General features: G+C 37.7%; 16 pseudogenes; all 16 read left to right on the plus strand.

The window, feature by feature from the left end:
- Positions 1-1,488: 1,488 nt before the first annotated feature.
- Positions 1,489-1,607, plus strand: LOC113085835 (uncharacterized; annotated as a pseudogene).
- A 7,056-nt stretch (positions 1,608-8,663) lies between these two features.
- LOC113085827 (uncharacterized) lies at positions 8,664-8,782 on the plus strand (annotated as a pseudogene).
- Positions 8,783-9,156: 374 nt separating this feature from the next.
- On the plus strand, positions 9,157-9,275 carry LOC113085833 (uncharacterized; annotated as a pseudogene).
- A 904-nt stretch (positions 9,276-10,179) lies between these two features.
- On the plus strand, positions 10,180-10,298 carry LOC113085836 (uncharacterized; annotated as a pseudogene).
- Positions 10,299-10,786: 488 nt separating this feature from the next.
- Positions 10,787-10,905, plus strand: LOC113085828 (uncharacterized; annotated as a pseudogene).
- A 377-nt stretch (positions 10,906-11,282) lies between these two features.
- On the plus strand, positions 11,283-11,401 carry LOC113085831 (uncharacterized; annotated as a pseudogene).
- A 781-nt stretch (positions 11,402-12,182) lies between these two features.
- Positions 12,183-12,301, plus strand: LOC113085821 (uncharacterized; annotated as a pseudogene).
- Positions 12,302-13,671: 1,370 nt separating this feature from the next.
- LOC113085829 (uncharacterized) lies at positions 13,672-13,791 on the plus strand (annotated as a pseudogene).
- A 4,239-nt stretch (positions 13,792-18,030) lies between these two features.
- On the plus strand, positions 18,031-18,149 carry LOC113085825 (uncharacterized; annotated as a pseudogene).
- Positions 18,150-18,525: 376 nt separating this feature from the next.
- On the plus strand, positions 18,526-18,644 carry LOC113085822 (uncharacterized; annotated as a pseudogene).
- A 486-nt stretch (positions 18,645-19,130) lies between these two features.
- LOC113085832 (uncharacterized) lies at positions 19,131-19,249 on the plus strand (annotated as a pseudogene).
- Positions 19,250-19,598: 349 nt separating this feature from the next.
- On the plus strand, positions 19,599-19,717 carry LOC113085826 (uncharacterized; annotated as a pseudogene).
- A 374-nt stretch (positions 19,718-20,091) lies between these two features.
- Positions 20,092-20,210, plus strand: LOC113085823 (uncharacterized; annotated as a pseudogene).
- A 486-nt stretch (positions 20,211-20,696) lies between these two features.
- On the plus strand, positions 20,697-20,815 carry LOC113085834 (uncharacterized; annotated as a pseudogene).
- A 360-nt stretch (positions 20,816-21,175) lies between these two features.
- On the plus strand, positions 21,176-21,294 carry LOC113085824 (uncharacterized; annotated as a pseudogene).
- A 1,370-nt stretch (positions 21,295-22,664) lies between these two features.
- On the plus strand, positions 22,665-22,784 carry LOC113085830 (uncharacterized; annotated as a pseudogene).
- The last annotated feature ends 1,706 nt before the right edge of the window (positions 22,785-24,490 follow it).

Below are 24,490 nucleotides of genomic sequence, written 5' to 3' on the forward strand. Positions count from 1 at the left end.
GGCCATACCACCCTGGCTATGCCAGATCATGGTCTGATCTCGGAAGCTAAGCAGGTTTGGGCCTGGTTAGTAATTGGATGGGAGACCCCCTGGTAATACCAGTTGCTTTAAGATTTTTGTAAATTTTTCACAAATTATATAATAATCTTGAAAAAAAAAGAGTCAATGCCCGATCTTGAATCTTAGCAGTCATTGACCTGTTTAGTGTTTGGATGGAGACCGCCTGGTAATACCAGGTGCTTTAATATTTTTGGAAATTTATTACTAATTATATAATAATTCTTAAAAAAAGAGTCAATGCCCGATCTCTGAATCTTAGCAGGTTTGGCCTGGTTAGTACTTGGATGGAGAGACCGCCTAGGAATACCAGGTGCTTTAAGCTTTTGGGTTTTCTTTCCTACTTATATAATGTACTGGCGATTAGATTGGCTGATCTTTAAATAGTCTTCTCTTTGCAGTATCCTTCGCTTGCGACCGTAACAACCTGGCTATGCCTGATCTCGTCTGCTCTCGGAAGCTAAGCAGGTTTGGCCTGTATAATGTACGGCGATTAGATTGGCTGATCTTTAAATAGCTCTCTCTTTTAGCAGTCTTCGCTTATGGCATTCACCCTGCTATGCCAGATATGTCTGATCTCGGAAACTAAGCAGGTTTCGGCCTGGTTAGTAATTGGATGGGAGACCCCCTGGGAATACCAGTTGCTTTAAATTTTTTGGAAATTTTTCACAAATTATATAATAATCTTGCCAAGAAAAAAAGAAAGGAGTCAATGCCCCATCTCTGAATCTTAGCAGGTATGGGCCTGGTTAGTATTGGATGGAGACACCCTGGTAATACCAGGTGCTTTAAGATTTTTGGAAATTTTTCACAAATTATATAATAATCTTGAAAAAAAAAAAAAAAGTCAATGCCCGATCTCTGAATAATAGCAGGTTTTGCCTGGTTAGTACTTGGATGGAAGACGGCCGGGAATACCAGGTGCTGTAATATTTTGGCAATTTTACTAATTACATAATAATCTTGCAACAAAAAAAAAAAAAAAAAAAGAGTAATGCCCGATCTTTGAATCTTAGCAGGTATGGACCTGTTAGTACTTGGATGGGAGACCGCCTCGGAATACCAGGTGCTGTAATTTTTGGAAATTTGTACTAATTATATAATAATCTTGAAAAAAAGAGTCAATGCCCAATCTTTGAATCTTAGCAGCTATGGGCCTGGTTAGTGTTTGGATGGAGACCGCCTCGGAAAACCAGGTGCTCTAATATTATTGGGATCATTACTTAATTATATAATAATCTTAAAAAAAAAAAAAAAAAAGAGTCAATGCCCGATCTCTTAATCTTAGCAGGTTTGGGCCTGGTTAGTACTTGGATGGAGACCGCCTGGGAATACCAGGTGCTTTAAGCTTTTGGTTTTCTTTCCTACTTATATAATTACGGCGATTAGATTGGCTGATCTTTAAATAGCTCTCTCTTTGCAGCAGTCTTCGCTTATGGCCATACCACCCTGGCTATGCCAGATCATGTCTGAGCTCGGAAGCTAAGCAGGTTTGGGCCTGGTTAGTAATTGGATGGGAGACCCCCTGGTAATACCAGTTGCTTTAAGATTTTTGTAAATTTTTCACAAATTATATAATAATCTTGAAAAAAAAAAGAGTAATGCCCGATCTTTGAATCTTAGCAGTCATTGGCCTGGTGTAGTTTGGATGGGAGACCCCCTGGGAATACCAGGTGCTTTAATATTTTTGGAAATTTATTACTAATTATATAATAATCTTTAAAAAAAAGAGTCCAATGCCCGATCTCTTAATCTTAGCAGGTTTGGCCTGGTTAGTACTTGGATGGGAGACCGCCTCGGAATACCAGGTGCTTTAAGCTTTTGGATTTTCACTCCTACTTATATAATGTATGGGCGATTTGATTGGCTGATCTTTAAATAGTCTTCTCTTTGCAGTATCCTTCGCTTGCGACCGTAACCAACCTGGGCTATGCCTGATCTCGTTGCTCTCGGAAGCTAAGCAAGGGTTTGTGGTCCTGTATAATGTATGGGCCGATTAGATTGGCTGATCTTTAAATAGCTCTCTCTTTGCAGCAGGTCTTCGCTTATTGGCCATTCCACCCTGGCTATTGCCAGATCATAGAGTCATGAGCTCGGAAACTAAGCAGGTTTCGGCCCTGGTTAGTAATTGGATGGCAGACCCCCGTGGTAATACCAGTTTGATTTAAAGATTTTTGGAATTTTTTCACAAATTATATAATCTTGCAAGAGAAAAAAAGAAAGAGTCAATGCCCCATATCTGAATCTTAGCAAGGTATTGGGCCTGGTTAGTAATTGATGGGAAGACCGCCTGGGAATATCCCAGGTGCTTTAAGCTTTAGGGTTTTCTTTCCTACTTATATAATGTACCCGGGCGATTAGATTGGCTGATCTTTAAATAGCTCTCTCTTTGCAGCAGTCTTCGCTTACGGCATACCAACCTGGCAACGCTAGAGTGCTAGCAGGAAGTGAGGTGCAAGTAGTGGGTGAGAGTAGGCTCACCATTGGTTGTTTTGTAAACCCATTTTTGTTTAAAGTTAGCTTTTTTTTCTGTTTTTCTGTTTTGTTTTGTTTTTAAGTTCAAACACTTCCCAGCAGCCTAGGCTGTCTGGGGAGGATTTTATTTTTGGAGGTTTTGTTTTGTTATTTTTTCAAAAATTGGACTGATTACATGGAAATGAACAAGGAAATGGCAGAGAAAGACGCAGGGACTTTGACACGGAAAAACACTACAGGACAACGGCTTGGATACAACGAGGCAAAGAAAATGATTATTTATTCAAAGGAAGCAACTGTAATTGTGGATCTGGCAGAGGTGAGAGATGGATCGGTGCAGGATATTATCAAGAAGTGAATGAAAAATTGGAGGAGGAAAGATTTTGGCGATTAAGACCAAGACAAGGCAAAGAATTCGAGATCACATTATCAAATGAAGAGGGAGTGTGAAAAGCTAGAGGATGGACTAAGAATCAAGCAACAATTTTTGTGAGATTAGAAAGCTACAAGTAAGAGAATATGTTGTTTCTTTTATGGCATTTGCCTGCATATGTTGATGAACAAGGATATATTAGATAAATTGGAGGCATGGGGGTGTAACTCCCTCAACCAACATTAAGAGAAGAACATATCCGGGTACTGAAATAGCAGATGGTACGAGATATGTAAAGGTCAGGTTCCCAAAGGAAGTTGTATCTCTACCATATAGCAGCAAGTTTGAGACTGCTGAGGGCACACAGTACTTTCGGGATTATACACGATCGGCAGGTGAAAACCTGTAGATTGTGTATGGATCCAGGACATGTATTTAAAGATTGCCCGGACTTTATTTGTTACCAGTGCAAAGAGCAGGGGCACTTGGCAGAAGCTGCAATGCAGTGAAGTGCCCGGAATGTAGGAAAGTGTTGGTGAGGTGCGAATGTTGGATGGGGGAGGGAGAAAATAGTAGTGAACAAGAAACAGATATGGTTGTTAATGTGGGTGGGCAAAAGCAGAGGGAAACCGAGATGGACAATGTTTTAAACAAGGAGATGGAAGATTGTGGACTGGGAGAGGAAAATGAAGAGGAAGAACATCAAGCAGACACAGGAGGAGAGGAAAAGAAAATGATGGAGAAAAAACAATATCACAAGGGACGGTGCAAAGGACCATGGAAATAAGCAAAGAACAGGAGGAACAAAAAAACAATGAGGAAGATTATCAGGAGGGGAGAATGGAGAGAAAAGGAGAAGAGAAACACTGTGGACTGAGAGAGGACAATGGAGAGAAAGAACATCAGGGGGACACAGGAGAAAAGAAGAAAGAACTAGATGTAGAAATAACAACATCTCAATGGACTGTGCAAAAGACTATGGATATGAGCGAGGAACATGGGGAACAACAAAACGACGAGGAAGGTTATCAGGAGAGGAGAATGGAGAGAAAAGGAGAAGAGAAACGTAGGAAAGAACGAGAAGGAATACAAAGAAGAAGAACTTTAAAGGTAACACCCAATATAGACATTGCAAAGAAAAGATTTTTAAGGCAAGGAATATTAAAAGACAAGGAGGGTTGTGAGAACAGATTTGATGTACTGAGAGATATGGAGCATGACTGAAAAAAAAATGAAATGTTTTAATTATTATTTTATATTGTTTTTATGTTTTTAAGAGTTGTTTCATTTAATGCACGAGGTTTAATGGATGTGGAGAAATTTGAAAATATGAGGGAATTATGTAGAGGGGTGGATGTATTTGTATTACAAGAAACGAATTGGAAAAATTATTGTGTTAAAAGGTTTGAAAATTTATGGGATGGGAATATACATTGTAATAATGGTACAGAGAAAACTGGGAAAGGGGTTGCTATTTTAATAAGAAGAGAGGTGTGTGAAAAAGAAAGTGTGGTGTTTAATGATGGAGCAGGGAAATGTTTAGCTGTTGAAATAGAAAAAGGAAATGAGAGATGTACAATATGTAACATACATGCTCCAAATGAAGAAAAGCAAAAGGTGGAATTTTTTAAAACATTATCTGCAAATGTAAGAATTAATGAAAGGGTGATTTTAATGGGGGATTTTAATACTGTTTTTACAGAATTAGACTTAGCAAGTAATATGGTTTTTAAGACTGATAAGGGAAGGGAGGAGTTGAACAAACTGATGGGGGATTTTAAATTGATTGATGTGTGGAGAGAAAGAAATAGAACGAGCAGGCAATTTTCAAGAAGACAATTTGTTTTAAAAGAACTGAAACAAAGTAGGATTGATTATATTTTATGTACAGAGGAAATGCAAGGGAATATTACTAATGTTTATTATAAACAAGTTGGTCTTAGTGATCATTCTCTCTTATTTTTAACATTAGATTCTTCAAGTGTGAAAAGGGGAGGGGGAGTGTGGGTTTTAAATGCAAAGATTTTAAAGAGTAATGCATATCAGGAAAGTATTAAAGGGATTGTGGAAGAAAGCAAAATTAATAGAATGTATAGGGAAGAGAAAAGAGTATGGTGGGATAGTGTTAAGTGGGAAATAAAGACATGTTCAATAGAATACAGCAAAAATGTCAGAAAATTAGAAAGACAGAAGGAAACCGAATTAACCAAACTCCTGAATAATGAGTTAAGTAAAGTGTCAGAAAGCAATGGAAAAGAGGAAATTGAAAAAATAATAATGCTACAAGATAAATTAAAGATATTAGAAGAGGAAAAATGTAAGGGTGCAATTATAAGAAGTAAAGCAAAATATGCAGTAGAGGGAGAAAGATGCACAAAATTTTTCTTTAATTTAGAACAAAATAGGCAGAAGGCTGATCTATTGAAAGAAGTCTTAAATAAAAAAGGGGAAATAGAAACAGAAACTAAAGAAATTTTGAAAACAGTAAAGCAATATTACATGGACATGTTTAAGGGACAAGGTATAGGAAAAAATGATGAGGAGTTTTTGATTAAACAAATTAAATCTAAGTTAACAGGTGAGGACAGGATTTTGTGTGATGAAGAAATTAAGGAAGAAGAAATAGATATGGCAATTCAACAGTTAAAACCTGGAAAGAGCCCTGGTGTGGATGGTTTGACTAATGAATTTTATAAAACTTTTAGAGAAATGTTAGTGCCAATTTTAAAAGAAGTTTTTGAAGAAATTTTCAAGAAGGGGGTGTTGAGTGAAAAAATGAAGATAGGCATGGTAAAAATGATTTACAAAAAAAGCGGTAATCCAAAAGATCTTAAAAATTTTAGACCTATATCCATGTTGAATACAGATTTTAAAATATTAGCAAAAGTATTAGCAAACAGATTAAAAAAGGTTTTACCAAAAATAATAAAAACAACACAGGCATACGGGGTGCAAGGAAGAGATATAGTAGATGTGGTTAAAAGTATAAGAGACACAATTTATTATATGAAGGAGAAGGGAAAGGGGGGATTTTTAATAAGTCTGGATTTAGAAAAGGCATTTGACAGGGTAGAGCATGAGTTTTTATTTGATGTTCTTAAGGCTTTTGGTTTTGGAGAAAATTTTAGAAAATGGATTTGGATTTTTTACTCAGATGTGTTAACATGCATAAAATGTAATGGTTTTTTAACGGATTGTTTTCAACCAACAAGGTCGATCAGGCAAGGATGCCCACTGTCTGCCTTACTTTACTCTCTGGTAGCCGAGCCACTTGGTTTGGCTATTAAGGCAGACAGAGAAATCAAAGGAATACAAATAAAGAACCATTTCCAAAGAGAAGCAGTGTATCAGTATGCAGATGATACAACCTTGTTGGTAGAAGACATCCAAAGTATTGATAGGGCAATGGGGATTTTAGAAAGATATTGTAAAGGGTCGGGAGCCAAAGTAAATGTGGGGAAAAGTGTGTGTATGAGGATTGGCAGAGTAGAGGAAATACCGCAGCATATACAATTCAAGGAGGAAATGCAGCACATCAAGATTTTGGGGTTGTGGGTTGGTATTGATTCTAATAAGGCAGACACTTTGAATTGGGAAGGTGTTTTAAATGGAATTGGAAAAAGACTGAGATTTTGGCAAATTAGAGATTTAAAGCTAAGGGGGAAAGTTTTAATTATAAATTCATTGATGCTGTCGAAAGTCTGGTATGTGTTGGGAGTAACCCCATTGCCTCATCTGTACTACAAAAAATGAAAGAATTGGTTTTAAAGTTTTTATGGGGAAATGGAAGGGCTAAGATTGCATATGATACATTACTTGGAAACATAAAGGAGGGAGGATTGGGACTTTTAGATACATTTTTAAGAATGAGAACGCTGAGAATTAAAACAGTTCAGAAGTTTCTAGGGAGCAAAAGTGATGTAATTTGGAAAAGAGTCATGGAATATTACCTGGAAAAATGTAATATGGGATGTAATGTTTTATGGATGAAAATGAAAAGCTGGATGTTAAAAGGTCTGCCATGTTTTTATGTGGAGGTTTTGGAATCATGGGGGGAATTTTTAGAAAATGTACAGATTTTACCTAAAGGAAGGGCCCAGCTTTTAGAACAACCATTGTTTTTAAATCCGAATATCATAAGGGACGGCAAGGTCATGTATTATAAAGAATGGTGGGATTGTGGTTTGAGACAAATAAAAGATCTATTGTATGAGGTGATAGAGGGTTATGTACCTTTACAGGCAGTTGTGGATGCATTGAGAGAGGGGGGCAAAAGGGCGTGGAGAAGGAAGTTAGAAGGACAATATGAGGATTTAAAGAAAGCGATACCAAAGGACTGGATTGAAAGAATTGAAAACTATGAGAGTGGGGATGAGAATGAATTTCCAGATGTATTTTTTAAAAGGTTAAATGGGGAAAACGTCCATTTTAATTTATGCAAAGTAAGGAATGTGTATAGTATTTTTAGGTCTATCGCTTTTACAAAACCAGTAGCTTTGAACTACTGGAAAGAAAGATATGATGACTTAAATGAAAATGAAATTTGGGGAAACGTGAGGTTGAAATATATGGAACCAATTTTAGAGAATTTTAATTATTTATTGAGACACAATTGTATATTAACAGAGATGAGATTACATAAAATAGGAATTCAAAATGATGCAAAGTGTAAAGTGTGTATGAAAGGAAAGGAAGGACTGTTACATCTGTTTTTTTATTGTGAAAGGTTAGATGATTTTATGAGAAAAATGAAGGAAATTGCAAAAGAAATTTTGGAGGGGAAGTATGATGAGGACCAAAAGAAGTGGGAAACAATGTTTTTATTTGGTCATAATGACTGTAATATGTATACCTTTAATTTATGTGTAACAATAGCAAAGTATGTAATATGGTTGAGAAGAAACATGGCGAAATATGATGGGAAAAATGTTGATGTGTGGATATTCTTTAAAAACAGGATGGAATACTCTGTGAGACTGTTATGGAATTATTTCTCAATGGAAAACAAAGAGGATGATTTTATAGAAATGATTGTAAGAGGGAATCCAATGTTGGAAATGAAAGAAAATGGTGTAAACTGGCTATGGGGGAAATATGAATAATAATGTCATGGATTGTAATTGTATGAAACAAATTAAATGAATGTAAATTTTTTATAATAAAAAAAAAAAAAAAAAAAAAAAATCATGTCTGAGCTCGGAAGCTAAGCAGGTTTGGGCCTGGTTAGTAATTGGATGGGAGACCCCCTGGTAATACCAGTTGCTTTAAGATTTTTGTAAATTTTTCACAAATTATATAATAATCTTGAAAAAAAAAAGAGTCAATGCCCATTCTTTGAATCTTAGCAGTCATGGACCTGTGTAGTGTTTGGATGGGAGACCCCCTGGTAATACCAGGTGCTCTAATATTATTGGAAATTTATTACTAATTATATAATAATCTTAAAAAAAAGAGCCAATGCCTGATCTCTTAATCTTAGCAGGTATTGGCCTGGTTAGTGCTTGGATGGGAGACCGCCTGGGAATACCAGGTGCTGTAAGCTTTTGGGTTTTCATTCCTACTTATATAATGTATGGGCGATTTGATTGGCTGATCTTTAAATAGTCCTCTCTTTGCAGTATCCTTCGCTTGCGACCGTAACAACCTGGCTATGCCTGATCTCGTCTGCTCTCGGAAGCTAAGCAGGTTTGGTCCTGTATAATGTACCGGCGATTAGATTGGCTGATCTTTAAATAGCTCTCTCTTTGCAGCAGTCTTCGCTTATGGCCATACCACCCTGGCTATGCCAGATCATGTCTGAGCTCGGAAGCTAAGCAGGTGTGGGCCTGGTTAGTAATTGGATGGGAGACCCCCTGGTAATACCAGTTGCTTTAAGATTTTTGTAAATTTTTCACAAATTATATAATAATCTTGAAAAAAAAAAGAGTCAATGCCCATTCTTTGAATCTTAGCAGTCATGGACCTGTTTAGTGTCTGGATGGGAGACCGCCTCGGAATACCAGGTGCTCTAATATTAATGGAAATTTATTACTAATTATATAATAATCTTAAAAAAAAAAAAAAAAAAAAAAAAAAAGAGTCAATGCCCGATCTCTTAATCTTAGCAGGTATTGGCCTGGTTAGTGCTTGGATGGGAGACTGCCTGGGAATACCAGGTGCTTTAAGCTTTAGGGTTTTCTTTCCTACTTATATAATGTACCGGCGATTAGATTGACTGATCTTTAAATAGCTCTCTCTTTGCAGCAGTCTTCGCTTATGGCTATACCACCCTGGCTATGCCAGATCATGTCTGAGCTCGGAAACTAAGCAGGTTTCGGCCTGGTTAGTAATTGGATGGGAGACCCCCTGGTAATACCAGTTGCTTTAAGATTTTTGGAAATTTTTCACAAATTATATAATAATCTTGCAAGAAAAAAAGAAAGGAGTCAATGCCCCATATCTGAATCTTAGCAGGTATGGGCCTGGTTAGGAATTGGATGGGAGACACCCTGGTAATACCAGTTGCTTTAAGATTTTTGGAAATTTTTCACAAATTATATAATAATTTAAAAAAAAAAAAAAAGTCAATGCCCGATCTCTGAATAATAGCAGGTTTTGCCTGGTTAGTACTTGGATGGAAGACGGCCGGGAAATACCAGTTGCTGTAATATTTTTGGCAATTTTTACTAATTACATAAAAATCTTGCAAAAAAAAAAAAAGAGTAAATGCCCAATCTTTGAATCTTAGGAGGTATGGACCTGTTTAGTGCTTGGATAAGAGACCGCCTCGGAATACCATTTGCTGTAATATTTTTGGAAATTTGTACTAATTATATAATTATCTTGAAACAAAAAGAGTCAATGCCCAATCTTTGAATCTTAGCAGCTATGGACCTGTTTAGTGTTTGGATGGGAGACCCTCTGGTAATACCATGTGCTCTAATATTATTGGAAATTTATTACTAATTATATAATAATCTTAAAAAAAGAGCCAATGCCCGATCTCTTAATCTTAGCAGGTATTGGCCTGGTTAGTGCTTGGATTGGAGACCGCCTCGGAATACCAGGTGCTGTAAGCTTTAGGGTTTTCATTCCTACTTATATAATGTATGGGCGATTTGATTGGCTGATCTTTAAATAGTCCTCTCTTTGCAGTATCCTTCGCTTGCGACCGTAACAACCTGGCTATGCCTGATCTCGTCTGCTCTCGGAAGCTAAGCAGGTTTGGTCCTGTATAATGTACCGGCGATTAGATTGGCTGATCTTTAAATAGCTCTCTCTTTGCAGCAGTCTTCGCTTATGGCCATACCACCCTGGCTATGCCAGATCATGTCTGAGCTCGGAAGCTAAGCAGGTTTGGGCCTGGTTAGTAATTGGATGGGAGACCCCCTGGTAATACCAGTTGCTTTAAGATTTTTGTAAATTTTTCACAAATTATATAATAATCTTGAAAAAAAAAAGAGTCAATGCCCATTCTTTGAATCTTAGCAGTCATGGACCTGTGTACTGTTTGGATGGGAGACCCCCTGGTAATACCAGGTGCTCTAATATTATTGGAAATTTATTACTAATTATATAATAATCTTTAAAAAAAAGAGCCAATGCCTGATCTCTTAATCTTAGCAGGTATTGGCCTGGTTAGTGCTTGGATGGGAGACCACCTGGGAATACCAGGTGCTGTAAGCTTTTGGGTTTTCATTCCTACTTATATAATGTATGGGCGATTTGATTGGCTGATCTTTAAATAGTCCTCTCTTTGCAGTATCCTTCGCTTGCGACCGTAACAACCTGGCTATGCCTGATCTCGTCTGCTCTCGGAAGCTAAGCAGGTTTGGTCCTGTATAATGTACCGGCGATTAGATTGGCTGATCTTTAAATAGCTCTCTCTTTGCAGCAGTCTTCGCTTATGGCCATACCACCCTGGCTATGCCAGATCATGTCTGAGCTCGGAAGCTAAGCAGGTGTGGGCCTGGTTAGTAATTGGATGGGAGACCCCCTGGTAATACCAGTTGCTTTAAGATTTTTGTAAATTTTTCACAAATTATATAATAATCTTGAAAAAAAAAAAGAGTCAATGCCCATTCTTTGAATCTTAGCAGTCATGGACCTGTTAAGTGTCTGGATGGGAGACCGCCTCGGAATACCAGGTGCTCTAATATTATTGGAAATTTATTACTAATTATATAATAATCTTAAAAAAAAAAAAAAAAAAAAAAAAAAAAAGAGTCAATGCCCGATCTCTTAATCTTAGCAGGTATTGGCCTGGTTAGTGCTTGGATGGGAGACCGCCTGGGAATACCAGGTGCTTTAAGCTTTAGGGTTTTCTTTCCTACTTATATAATGTACCGGCGATTAGATTGACTGATCTTTAAATAGCTCTCTCTTTGCAGCAGTCTTCGCTTATGGCCATACCACCCTGGCTATGCCAGATCATGTCTGAGCTCGGAAGCTAAGCAGGTTTGCGCCTGGTTAGTAATTGGATGGGAGACCCCCTGGTAATACCAGTTGCTTTAAGATTTTTGGAAATTTTTCACAAATTATATAATAATCTTGCAAGAAAAAAAGAAAGGAGTCAATGCCCCATATCTGAATCTTAGCAGGTATGGGCCTGGTTAGTAATTGGATGGGAGACACCCTGGTAATACCAGTTGCTTTAAGATTTTTGGAAATTTTTCACAAATTATATAATAATCTTGAAAAAAAAAAAAAAAGTCAATTCCCGATCTCTGAATAATAGCAGGTTTTGCCTGGTTAGTACTTGGATGGAAGACGGCCGGGAAATACCAGTTGCTGTAATATTTTTGGCAATTTTTACTAATTACATAATAATCTTGCAACAACAAAAAAAAAAAAGAGTAAATGCCCAATCTTTGAATCTTAGGAGGTATGGACCTGTTTAGTGCTTGGATGGGAGACCGCCTCGGAATACCAGTTGCTGTAATATTTTTGGAAATTTGTACTAATTATATAATTATCTTGAAACAAAAAGAGTCAATGCCCAATCTTTGAATCTTAGCAGCTATGGACCTGTTTAGTGTTTGGATGGGAGACCGCCTCGGAAAACCAGGTGCTCTAATATTATTGGAAATTTATTACTAATTATATAATAATCTTAAAAAAAAAAAAAAAAAAAAAAAGAGTCAATGCCCGATCTCTTAATCTTAGCAGGTATTGGCCTGGTTAGTGCTTGGATGGGAGACCGCCTGGGAATACCAGGTGCTTTAAGCTTTAGGGTTTTCTTTCCTACTTATATTAGATTGGCTGATCTTTAAATAGCTCTCTCTTTGCAGCAGTCTTCGCTTATGGCCATACCATCCTGTCTATGCCAGATCATGTCTGAGCTCGGAAGCTAAGCAGGTTTGGGCCTGGTTAGTAATTGGATGGGAGACCCCCTGGTAATACCAGTTGCTTTAAGATTTTTGTAAATTTTTCACAAATTATATAATAATCTTGAAAAAAAAAGAGTCAATGCCCATTCTTTGAATCTTAGCAGTCATGGACCTGTTTAGTGTCTGGATGGGAGACCGCCTCGGAATACCAGGTGCTCTAATATTATTGGAAATTTATTACTAATTATATAATAATCTTAAAAAAAAAAAAGAGTCAATGCCCGATCTCTTAATCTTAGCAGGTATTGGCCTGGTTAGTGCTTGGATGGGAGACCGCCTGGGAATACCAGGTGCTTTAAGCTTTAGGGTTTTCTTTCCTACTTATATAATGTACCGGCGATTAGATTGACTGATCTTTAAATAGTCTTCTCTTTGCAGTATCCTTCGCTTGCGACCGTAACAACCTGGCTATGCCTGATCTCGTCTGCTCTCGGAAGCTAAGCAGGTTTGGTCCTGTATAATGTACCGGCGATTAGATTGGCTGATCTTTAAATAGCTCTCTCTTTGCAGCAGTCTTCGCTTATGGCCATTCCACCCTGGCTATGCCAGATCATGTCTGAGCTCGGAAACTAAGCAGGTTTCGGCCTGGTTAGTAATTGGATGGCAGACCCCCTGGTAATACCAGTTGCTTTAAGATTTTTGGAAATTTTTCACAAATTATATAATAATCTTGCAAGACAAAAAGAAAGGAGTCAATGCCCCATATCTGAATCTTAGCAGGTATGGGCCTGGTTAGTAATTGGATGGGAGACACCCTGGTAATACCAGTTGCTTTAAGATTTTTGGAAATTTTTCACAAATTATATAATAATCTTGAAAAAAAAAAAAAAGTCAATAATAGCAGGTTTTGCCTGGTTAGTACTTGGATGGAAGACGGCCGGGAAATACCAGTTGCTGTAATATTTTTGGCAATTTTTACTAATTACATAATAATCTTGCAACAAAAAAAAAAAAAAGAGTAAATGCCCAATCTTTGAATCTTAGGAGGTATGGACCTGTATAGTGCTTGGATGGGAGACCGCCTCGGAATACCAGTTGCTGTAATATTTTTGGAAATTTGTACTAATTATATAATTATCTTGAAACAAAAAGAGTCAATGCCCAATCTTTGAATCTTAGCAGCTATGGACCTGTTTAGTGTTTGGATGGGAGACCGCCTCGGAAAACCAGGTGCTCTAATATTATTGGAAATTTATTACTAATTATATAATAATCTTAAAAAAAAAAAAAAAAAAAAAAGAGTCAATGCCCGATCTCTTAATCTTAGCAGGTATTGGCCTGGTTAGTGCTTGGATGGGAGACCGCCTGGGAATACCAGGTGCTTTAAGCTTTAGGGTTTTCTTTCCTACTTATATTAGATTGGCTGATCTTTAAATAGCTCTCTTTGCAGCAGTCTTCGCTTATGGCCATACCACCCTTGTCTATGCCAGATCATGTCTGAGCTCGGAAGCTAAGCAGGTTTGGGCCTGGTTAGTAATTGGATGGGAGACCCCCTGGTAATACCAGTTGCTTTAAGATTTTTGTCAATTTTTCACAAATTATATAATAATCTTGAAAAAAAAAAGAGTCAATGCCCATTCTTTGAATCTTAGCAGTCATGGACCTGTTTAGTGTCTGGATGGGAGACCGCCTCGGAATACCAGGTGCTCTAATATTATTGGAAATTTATTACTAATTATATAATAATCTTAAAAAAAAAAAAAAAAAAAAAAAGAGTCAATGCCCGATCTCTTAATCTTAGCAGGTATTGGCCTGGTTAGTGCTTGGATGGGAGACCGCCTGGGAATACCAGGTGCTTTAAGCTTTAGGGTTTTCTTTCCTACTTATATAATGTACCGGCGATTAGATTGACTGATCTTTAAATAGCTCTCTCTTTGCAGCAGTCTTCGCTTATGGCCATACCAACCTGAGGGCGCTAGAGTGCAACAGGAAGTGAGTTGGCAGTAGTAGGAAGAGAGAGGCTCTTCCATTTTGTAGTTTGGATTAGTTTTATTAGTTGGTTTGTTTTTTTGTTTGTGTTGAGTTTATATTAGTTAGTGTTTTTTTAACCCCAAACAGTTTATACTGTTTGGGGTTTCATACAACAAAATGACAGATTTAATGGACAAAGGACACGGACTGTCAAATGGACATGAGATGGGGATCAGAGAATCTGGATATGTTGCTGACGAGATGGAAAGGAATATGAATGAAGGGAATGCTGAAAGCAGGAATGAGACTTGGGCAAAGGTGGTTTCAAGGAGAAAAGAAGATGGAAAAACCAATGGACAAGACAGAAAAATAGAACTACAAACAACTGAAGGTACTGGAACTAATAATGGAGGTGAAGAAAAAAGAAATGATTTATCTCAACCACAGCAAATGATAAAGAAATTGAGCCACCAAACAAAGTATCAGAGGCAATACAGAAAAGAAGCAACATTAACAATGACTGTAAAAGATATAGAAAACACAACAGTAATAATGATAATTAAATCAGTTGAAGAGAAAGTAGGAATTGGAAAACTGATCGGACTAAGAAGAAAGAATAACAATGAATTTGAAATGACTATGGAAAGTGAGTTGGACTGTGATTCACTGTTGAATGGAATCATGATTAACGGAAAAGAATGTGAGATAAGGAAACTGTGTGCAACAGAAAGGATGGTATCTTTCTTGAGTCTGCCCAGCTATATAGAAGATGAGGAAATCATTCAAAAACTGATAGATTGGGGAGTAACTCCCATATTGCCTCTAAGAAGGAGATATCATCCGGGGACAACAGTGGCGGACGGAACACGTTTTATAAAGGTAAAGTTTCCAAAAGAAGTGACATCTTTGCCATATAATACCAGGTTCATGACTGAAGAAGGAGTGCAGTACTACAGAGTGATTCATGACAACCAATGAAGACATGCAGGATCTGTGTAAGTGTGGAACATGAGAAAAAGGACTGTCCACAATTCAAATGTCGAGACTGTTTTGAGCAGGGGCATTATGCGCGGGACTGCAAAGTCCCACGGTGCCAAGGCTGCGACAAAGCAATCATGAGATGCAGATGTGAGATGGAACATAAGGTAAATGAGGACACAAATATGGACGTACAGGAGGTGATGGGAGATACTGCAACTGAGCATTTAAATGATTCACTGCGGCAGACTCAAGGAGAGGAAGAGGAACAGGACAATGAGGAGGAGGAGGAAACCAACAAAGATGAGAATGAAGAAAAGAACAAAGATGGAGAACAAGAAATGGAGACAGGAGAAGGAGTAGACAAAGAGGAAATAAATCTGATTAACAAAGACTTTTCTAAGGAAAAGGAAGAAGTGGACACGACTGGGATGGACTATGAAAAAGGTCAAGAAAAGGATGAGGATAAGGGAATGAAGATACTGCCGGAGGTAAGAGAAGTGGAAAATGGGGGGAGGATTTTTGGTTTGGAAAATAAAGGAATAGAAAGACTGAATAGAGGTGTAAAAGCAAGAACAAAAGGTGGAGTAGACATTCAACAGGTTCTTAAAAAGCAGAAAATAAGAAGAGAAGCGCTAAAGGAAAGGAGGAAAAGTGGAAATGGGGGAAGCAAGACATGTTTTCTTTAAAGACAATGGAACTAATTGAGTGGTGGTTATTGGTTTATCCTGTGTTTTCCTTAATGAGTTATCTAAGTATGGTTTCATTGAAGGCTAGAGACTTATCCCAAAGTCTAAGGTTTGAAATATTGATGTGTCTGACTAAAAAGAGTGATATGTTATGTCTACAAGGAATGAGGTGGGAAGATAAAATAAGTCATGAAATTAGAAAATTGTGGAATGGAGAAATGCATAGTAATTGTGATATAGGAAGGAAAAGAGGTGTCGCTATTTTAATAAATGTCAAGAATGAGTGTTTTTTAAATTGCATCTTAAACATTGCAAGGTTTATTAAATGGAGCAGAAGAAACATGGTCAAACAAAAGAAGACAAAAATACAAGTGTGCAATTTTTTTAGGATAAAGATGTGTCTTATTCTAAATGTTCTGTTTTGTTACTATAATATGAAAGATGAAAAATAAGTGTTTGTAAAAAAAAGTGTAAAAGGGAATCAATTCCTTGAAATGACATATTTTCATTTTAATGTATTATTGCAAAAATATGATTTTGATTGTTTTTAAAATGTGTTAATTATTCTTTTAATATTGATTTGAGTCTTTTTAGAAAAAAAATGTTAAAAGACTGTTTTAAAAGGAAATAAGACTTTATTGTGCAAGATATTTATGGAATGTTGTAATATGACAATTTTTGAATGTAAAAAAAAAAAAAAAAAAAAAAAAAAGCTATGCCAGATCATGTCTGAGCTCGGAAGCTAAGCAGGTTTGGGCCTGGTTAGTAATTGGATGGGAGACCCCCTGGTAATACCAGTTGTTTTAAGATTTTTGTAAATTTTTCACAAATTATATAATAATCTTGAAAAAAAAAAGAGTGAATGCCCATTCTTTGAATCTTAGCAGTCATTGACCTGTGTAGTGTTTGGATGGGAGACCCCCTGTTAATACCAGGTGCTCTAATATTATTGGAAATTTATTACTAATTATATAATAATCTTAAAAAAAAAGAGCCAATGCCCGATCTCTTAATCTTAGCAGGTATTGGCCTGGTTAGTGCTTGGATGGGAGACCGCCTCGGAATACCAGGTGCTGTAAGCTTTTGGATTTTCATTCCTACTTATATAATGTATGGGCGATTTGATTGGCTGATCTTTAAATAGTCTTCTCTTTGCAGTATCCTTCGCTTGCGACCGTAACAACCTGGCTATGCCTGATCTCGTCTGCTCTCGGAAGCTAAGCAGGTTTGGTCCTGTATAATGTACCGGCGATTAGATTGGCTGATCTTTAAATAGCTCTCTCTTTGCAGCAGTCTTCGCTTATGGCCATTCCACCCTGGCTATGCCAGATCATGTCTGAGCTTGGAAACTAAGCAGGTTTCGGCCTGGTTAGTAATTGGATGGCAGACCCCCTGGTAATACCAGTTGCTTTAAGATTTTTGGAAATTTTTCACAAATTATATAATAATCTTGCAAGAAAAAAAGAAAGGAGTCAATGCCCCATATCTGAATCTTAGCAGGTATGGGCCTGGTTAGTAATTGGATGGGAGACACCCTGGTAATACCAGTTGCTTTAAGATTTTTGGAAATTTTTCACAAATTATATAATAATCTTGAAAAAAAAAAAAAGTCAATAACAGCAGGTTTTGCCTGGTTAGTACTTGGATGGAAGACGGCCGGGAAATACCAGTTGCTGTAATATTTTTGGCAATTTTTACTAATTACATAATAATCTTGCAACAAAAAAAAAAAAAAGAGTAAATGCCCAATCTTTGGATCTTAGGAGGAATGGACCTGTTTAGTGCTTGGATGGGAGACCGCCTCGGAATACCAGTTGCTGTAATATTTTTGGAAATTTGTACTAATTATATTATTATCTTGAAACAAAAAGAGTCAATGCCCAATCTTTGAATCTTAGCAGCTATGGACCTGTTTAGTGTTTGGATGGGAGACCGCCTCGGAAAACCAGGTGCTCTAATATTATTGGAAATTCATTACTAATTATATAATAATCTTTAAAAAAAAAAAAAAAAAAAAAGAGTCAATGCCCCATCTCTTAATCTTAGCAGGTATTGGCCTGGTTAGTGCTTGGATGGGAGACCGCCTGGGAATACCAGGTGCTTTAAGCTTTAGGGTTTTCTTTCCTACTTATATTAGATTGGCTGATCTTTAAATAGCTCTCTCTTTGCAGCAGTCTTCGCTTATGGCCATACCACCCTGTCTATGCCAGATCATGTCTGAGCTCGGAAGCTAAGCAGGTTTGGGCCTGGTTAGTAATTGGATGGGAGACCCCCTGGTAATACCAGTTGCTTTAAGATTTTTGAAAATTTTTCACAAATTATATAATAATCTTGAAAAAAAAAAGAGTCAATGCCCATTCTTTGAATCTTAGCAGTCATGGACCTGTTTAGTGTCTGGATGGGAGACCGCCTCGGAATACCAGGTGCTCTAATATTATTGGAAATTTATTACTAATTATATAATAATCTTAAAAAAAAAAAAAAAAAAAAAAAAAAAAAGAGTCAATGCCCGATCTCTTAATCTTAGCAGGTATTGGCCTGGTTAGTGCTTGGATGGGAGACCGCCTGGGAATACCAGGTGCTTTAAGCTTTAGGGTTTTCTTTCCTACTTATATAATGTACCGGCGATTAGATTGACTGATCTTTAAATAGCTCTCTCTTTGCAGCAGTCTTCGCTTATGGCCATACCACCCTGGCTATGCCAGATCATGTCTGAGCTCGGAAGCTAAGCAGGTTTGGGCCTGGTTAGTAATTGGATGGGAGACCCCCTGGTAATACCAGTTGCTTTAAGATTTTTGTAAATTTTTCACAAATTATATAATAATCTTGAAAAAAAAAGAGTGAATGCCCATTCTTTGAATCTTAGCAGTCATTGACCTGTGTAGTGTTTGGATGGGAGACCCCCTGTTAATACCAGGTGCTCTAATATTATTGGAAATTTATTACTAATTATATAATAATCTTAAAAAAAAGAGCCAATGCCCGATCTCTTAATCTTAGCAGGTATTGGCCTGGTTAGTGCTTGGATGGGAGACCGCCTCGGAATACCAGGTGCTGTAAGCTTTTGGATTTTCATTCCTACTTATATAATGTATGGGCGATTTGATTGGCTGATCTTTAAATAGTCTTCTCTTTGCAGTATCCTTCGCTTGCGACCGTAACAACCTGGCTATGCCTGATCTCGTCTGCTCTCGGAAGCTAAGCAGGTTTGGTCCTGTATAATGTACCGGCGATTAGATTGGCTGATCTTTAAATAGCTCTCTCTTTGCAGCAGTCTTCGCTTATGGCCATACCATCCTGTCTATGCCAGATCATGTCTGAGCTCGGAAGCTAAGCAGGTTTGGGCCTGGTTAGTAATTGGATGGGAGACCCCCTGGTAATACCAGTTGCTTTAAGATTTTTGTAAATTTTTCACAAATTATATAATAATCTTGAAAAAAAAAAGAGTCAATGCCCATTCTTTGAATCTTAGCAGTCATGGACCTGTTTAGTGTCTGGATGGGAGACCGCCTCGGAATACCAGGTGCTCTAATATTATTGGAAATTTATTACTAATTATATAATAATCTTAAAAAAAAAAAAAAAAGAGTCAATGCCCGATCTCTTAATCTTAGCAGGTATTGGCCTGGTTAGTGCTTGGATGGGAGACCGCCTGGGAATACCAGGTGCTTTAAGCTTTAGGGTTTTCTTTCCTACTTATATTAGATTGGCTGATCTTTAAATAGCTCTCTCTTTGCAGCAGTCTTCGCTTATGGCCATACCACCCTGTCTATGCCAGATCATGTCTGAGCTCGGAAGCTAAGCAGGTTTGGGCCTGGTTAGTAATTGGATGGGAGACCCCCTGGTAATACCAGTTGCTTTAAGATTTTTGAAAATTTTTCACAAATTATATAATAATCTTGAAAAAAAAAAGAGTCAATGCCCATTCTTTGAATCTTAGCAGTCATGGACCTGTTTAGTGTCTGGATGGGAGACCGCCTCGGAATACCAGGTGCTCTAATATTATTGGAAATTTATTACTAATTATATAATAATCTTAAAAAAAAAAAAAAAAAAAAAAAAAAAGAGTCAATGCCCGATCTCTTAATCTTAGCAGGTATTGGCCTGGTTAGTGCTTGGATGGGAGACCGCCTGGGAATACCAGGTGCTTTAAGCTTTAGGGTTTTCTTTCCTACTTATATAATGTACCGGCGATTAGATTGACTGATCTTTAAATAGCTCTCTCTTTGCAGCAGTCTTCGCTTATGGCCATACCACCCTGGCTATGCCAGATCATGTCTGAGCTCGGAAGCTAAGCAGGTTTGGGCCTGGTTAGTAATTGGATGGGAGACCCCCTGGTAATACCAGTTGCTTTAAGATTTTTGTAAATTTTTCACAAATTATATAATAATCTTGAAAAAAAAAGAGTGAATGCCCATTCTTTGAATCTTAGCAGTCATTGACCTGTGTAGTGTTTGGATGGGAGACCCCCTGTTAATACCAGGTGCTCTAATATTATTGGAAATTTATTACTAATTATATAATAATCTTAAAAAAAAGAGCCAATGCCCGATCTCTTAATCTTAGCAGGTATTGGCCTGGTTAGTGCTTGGATGGGAGACCGCCTCGGAATACCAGGTGCTGTAAGCTTTTGGATTTTCATTCCTACTTATATAATGTATGGGCGATTTGATTGGCTGATCTTTAAATAGTCTTCTCTTTGCAGTATCCTTCGCTTGCGACCGTAACAACCTGGCTATGCCTGATCTCGTCTGCTCTCGGAAGCTAAGCAGGTTTGGTCCTGTATAATGTACCGGCGATTAGATTGGCTGATCTTTAAATAGCTCTCTCTTTGCAGCAGTCTTCGCTTATGGCCATACCATCCTGTCTATGCCAGATCATGTCTGAGCTCGGAAGCTAAGCAGGTTTGGGCCTGGTTAGTAATTGGATGGGAGACCCCCTGGTAATACCAGTTGCTTTAAGATTTTTGTAAATTTTTCACAAATTATATAATAATCTTGAAAAAAAAAGAGTCAATGCCCATTCTTTGAATCTTAGCAGTCATGGACCTGTTTAGTGTCTGGATGGGAGACCGCCTCGGAATACCAGGTGCTCTAATATTATTGGAAATTTATTACTAATTATATAATAATCTTAAAAAAAAAAAAAAGAGTCAATGCCCGATCTCTTAATCTTAGCAGGTATTGGCCTGGTTAGTGCTTGGATGGGAGACCGCCTGGGAATACCAGGTGCTTTAAGCTTTAGGGTTTTCTTTCCTACTTATATAATGTACCGGCGATTAGATTGACTGATCTTTAAATAGCTCTCTCTTTGCAGCAGTCTTCGCTTATGGCCATACCACCCTGGCTATGCCAGATCATGTCTGAGCTCGGAAGCTAAGCAGGTTTGGGCCTGGTTAGTAATTGGATGGGAGACCCCCTGGTAATACCAGTTGCTTTAAGATTTTTGTAAATTTTTCACAAATTATATAATAATCTTGAAAAAAAAAAAGAGTGAATGCCCAATCTTTGAATCTTAGCAGTCATTGACCTGTGTAGTGTTTGGATGGGAGACCCCCTGGTAATACCAGGTGCTCTAATATTATTGGAAATTTATTACTAATTATATAATAATCTTTAAAAAAAGAGCCAATGCCCGATCTCTTAATCTTAGCAGGTATTGGCCTGGTTAGTGCTTGGATTGGAGACCGCCTCGGAATACCAGGTGCTGTAAGCTTTTGGATTTTCATTCCTACTTATATAATGTATGGGCGATTTGATTGGCTGATCTTTAAATAGTCTTCTCTTTGCAGTATCCTTCGCTTGCGACCGTAACAACCTGGCTATGCCTGATCTCGTCTGCTCTCGGAAGCTAAGCAGGTTTGGTCCTGTATAATGTACCGGCGATTAGATTGGCTGATCTTTAAATAGCTCTCTCTTTGCAGCAGTCTTCGCTTATGGCCATTCCACCCTGGCTATGCCAGATCATGTCTGAGCTCGGAAACTAAGCAGGTTTCGGCCTGGTTAGTAATTGGATGGCAGACCCCCTGGTAATACCAGTTGCTTTAAGATTTTTGGAAATTTTTTCACAAATTATATAATAATCTTGCAAGACAAAAAGAAAGGAGTCAATGCCCCATATCTGAATCTTAGCAGGTATGGGCCTGGTTAGTAATTGGATGGGAGACACCCTGGTAATACCAGTTGCTTTAAGATTTTTGGAAATTTTTCACAAATTATATAATAATCTTGAAAAAAAAAAAAAAGTCAATAATAGCAGGTTTTGCCTGGTTAGTACTTGGATGGAAGACGGCCGGGAAATACCAGTTGCTGTAATATTTTTGGCAATTTTTACTAATTACATAATAATCTTGCAAAAAAAAAAAAAAAAGAGTAAATGCCCAATCTTTGAATCTTAGGAGGTATGGACCTGTTTAGTGCTTGGATGGGAGACCGCCTCGGAATACCAGTTGCTGTAATATTTTTGGAAATTTGTACTAATTATATAATTATCTTGAAACAAAAAGAGTCAATGCCCAATCTTTGAATCTTAGCAGCTATGGACCTGTTTAGTGTTTGGATGGGAGACCGCCTCGGAAAACCAGGTGCTCTAATATTATTGGAAATTTATTACTAATTATATAATAATCTTAAAAAAAAAAAAAAAAAAAAAAGAGTCAATGCCCGATCTCTTAATCTTAGCAGGTATTGGCCTGGTTAGTGCTTGGATGGGAGACCGCCTGGGAATACCAGGTGCTTTAAGCTTTAGGGTTTTCTTTCCTACTTATATTAGATTGGCTGATCTTTAAATAGCTCTCTCTTTGCAGCAGTCTTCGCTTATGGCCATACCACCCTTGTCTATGCCAGATCATGTCTGAGCTCGGAAGCTAAGCAGGTTTGGGCCTGGTTAGTAATTGGATGGGAGACCCCCTGGTAATACCAGTTGCTTTAAGATTTTTGTCAATTTTTCACAAATTATATAATAATCTTGAAAAAAAAAAGAGTCAATGCCCATTCTTTGAATCTTAGCAGTCATGGACCTGTTTAGTGTCTGGATGGGAGACCGCCTCGGAATACCAGGTGCTCTAATATTATTGGAAATTTATTACTAATTATATAATAATCTTAAAAAAAAAAAAAAAAAAAAAAAAAAGAGTCAATGCCCGATCTCTTAATCTTAGCAGGTATTGGCCTGGTTAGTGCTTGGATGGGAGACCGCCTGGGAATACCAGGTGCTTTAAGCTTTAGGGTTTTCTTTCCTACTTATATAATGTACCGGCGATTAGATTGACTGATCTTTAAATAGCTCTCTCTTTGCAGCAGTCTTCGCTTATGGCCATACCAACCTGAGGGCGCTAGAGTGCAACAGGAAGTGAGTTGGCAGTAGTAGGAAGAGAGAGGCTCTTCCATTTTGTAGTTTGGTTTAGTTTTATTAGTTGGTTTGTTTTTTTGTTTGTGTTGAGTTTATATTAGTTAGTGTTTTTTTAACCCCAAACAGTTTATACTGTTTGGGGTTTCATACAACAAAATGACAGATTTAATGGACAAAGGACACGGACTGTCAAATGGACATGAGATGGGGATCAGAGAATCTGGATATGTTGCTGACGAGATGGAAAGGAATATGAATGAAGGGAATGCTGAAAGCAGGAATGAGACTTGGGCAAAGGTGGTTTCAAGGAGAAAAGAAGATGGAAAAACCAATGGACAAGACAGAAAAAATAGAACTACAACAACTGAAGGTACTGGAACTAATAATGGAGGTGAAGAAAAAAGAAATGATTTATCTCAACCACAGCAAATGATAAAGAAATTGAGCCACCAAACAAAGTATCAGAGGCAATACAGAAAAGAAGCAACATTAACAATGACTGTAAAGATATAGAAAACACAACAGTAATAATGATAATTAAATCAGTTGAAGAGAAAGTAGGAATTGGAAAACTGATCGGACTAAGAAGAAAGAATAACAATGAATTTGAAATGACTATGGAAAGTGAGTTGGACTGTGATTCACTGTTGAATGGAATCATGATTAACGGAAAAGAATGTGAGATAAGGAAACTGTGTGCAACAGAAAGGATGGTATCTTTCTTGAGTCTGCCCAGCTATATAGAAGATGAGGAAATCATTCAAAAACTGATAGATTGGGGAGTAACTCCCATTTGCCTCTAAGAAGGAGATATCATCCGGGGACAACAGTGGCGGACGGAACACGTTTTATAAAGGTAAAGTTTCCAAAAGAAGTGACATCTTGCCATATAATACCAGGTTCATGACTGAAGAAGGAGTGCAGTACTACAGAGTGATTCATGACAACCAATTGAAGACATGCAGGATCTGTGTAAGTGTGGAACATGAGAAAAAGGACTGTCCACAATTCAAATGTCGAGACTGTTTGAGCAGGGGCATTATGCGCGGGACTGCAAAGTCCCACGGTGCCAAGGCTGCGACAAAGCAATCATGAGATGCAGATGTGAGATGGAACATAAGGTAAATGAGGACACAAATATGGACGTACAGGAGGTGATGGGAGATACTGCAACTGAGCATTTAAATGATTCACTGCGGCAGACTCAAGGGAGGAAGAGGAACAGGACAATGAGGAGGAGGAGGAACCAACAAAGATGAGAATGAAGAAAAGAACAAAGATGGAGAACA

The sequence above is a fragment of the Carassius auratus genome, unplaced genomic scaffold (genome assembly GCF_003368295.1).
Source record: "Carassius auratus strain Wakin unplaced genomic scaffold, ASM336829v1 scaf_tig00042343, whole genome shotgun sequence".
Classification (NCBI taxonomy): Eukaryota; Metazoa; Chordata; class Actinopteri; order Cypriniformes; family Cyprinidae; genus Carassius; species Carassius auratus.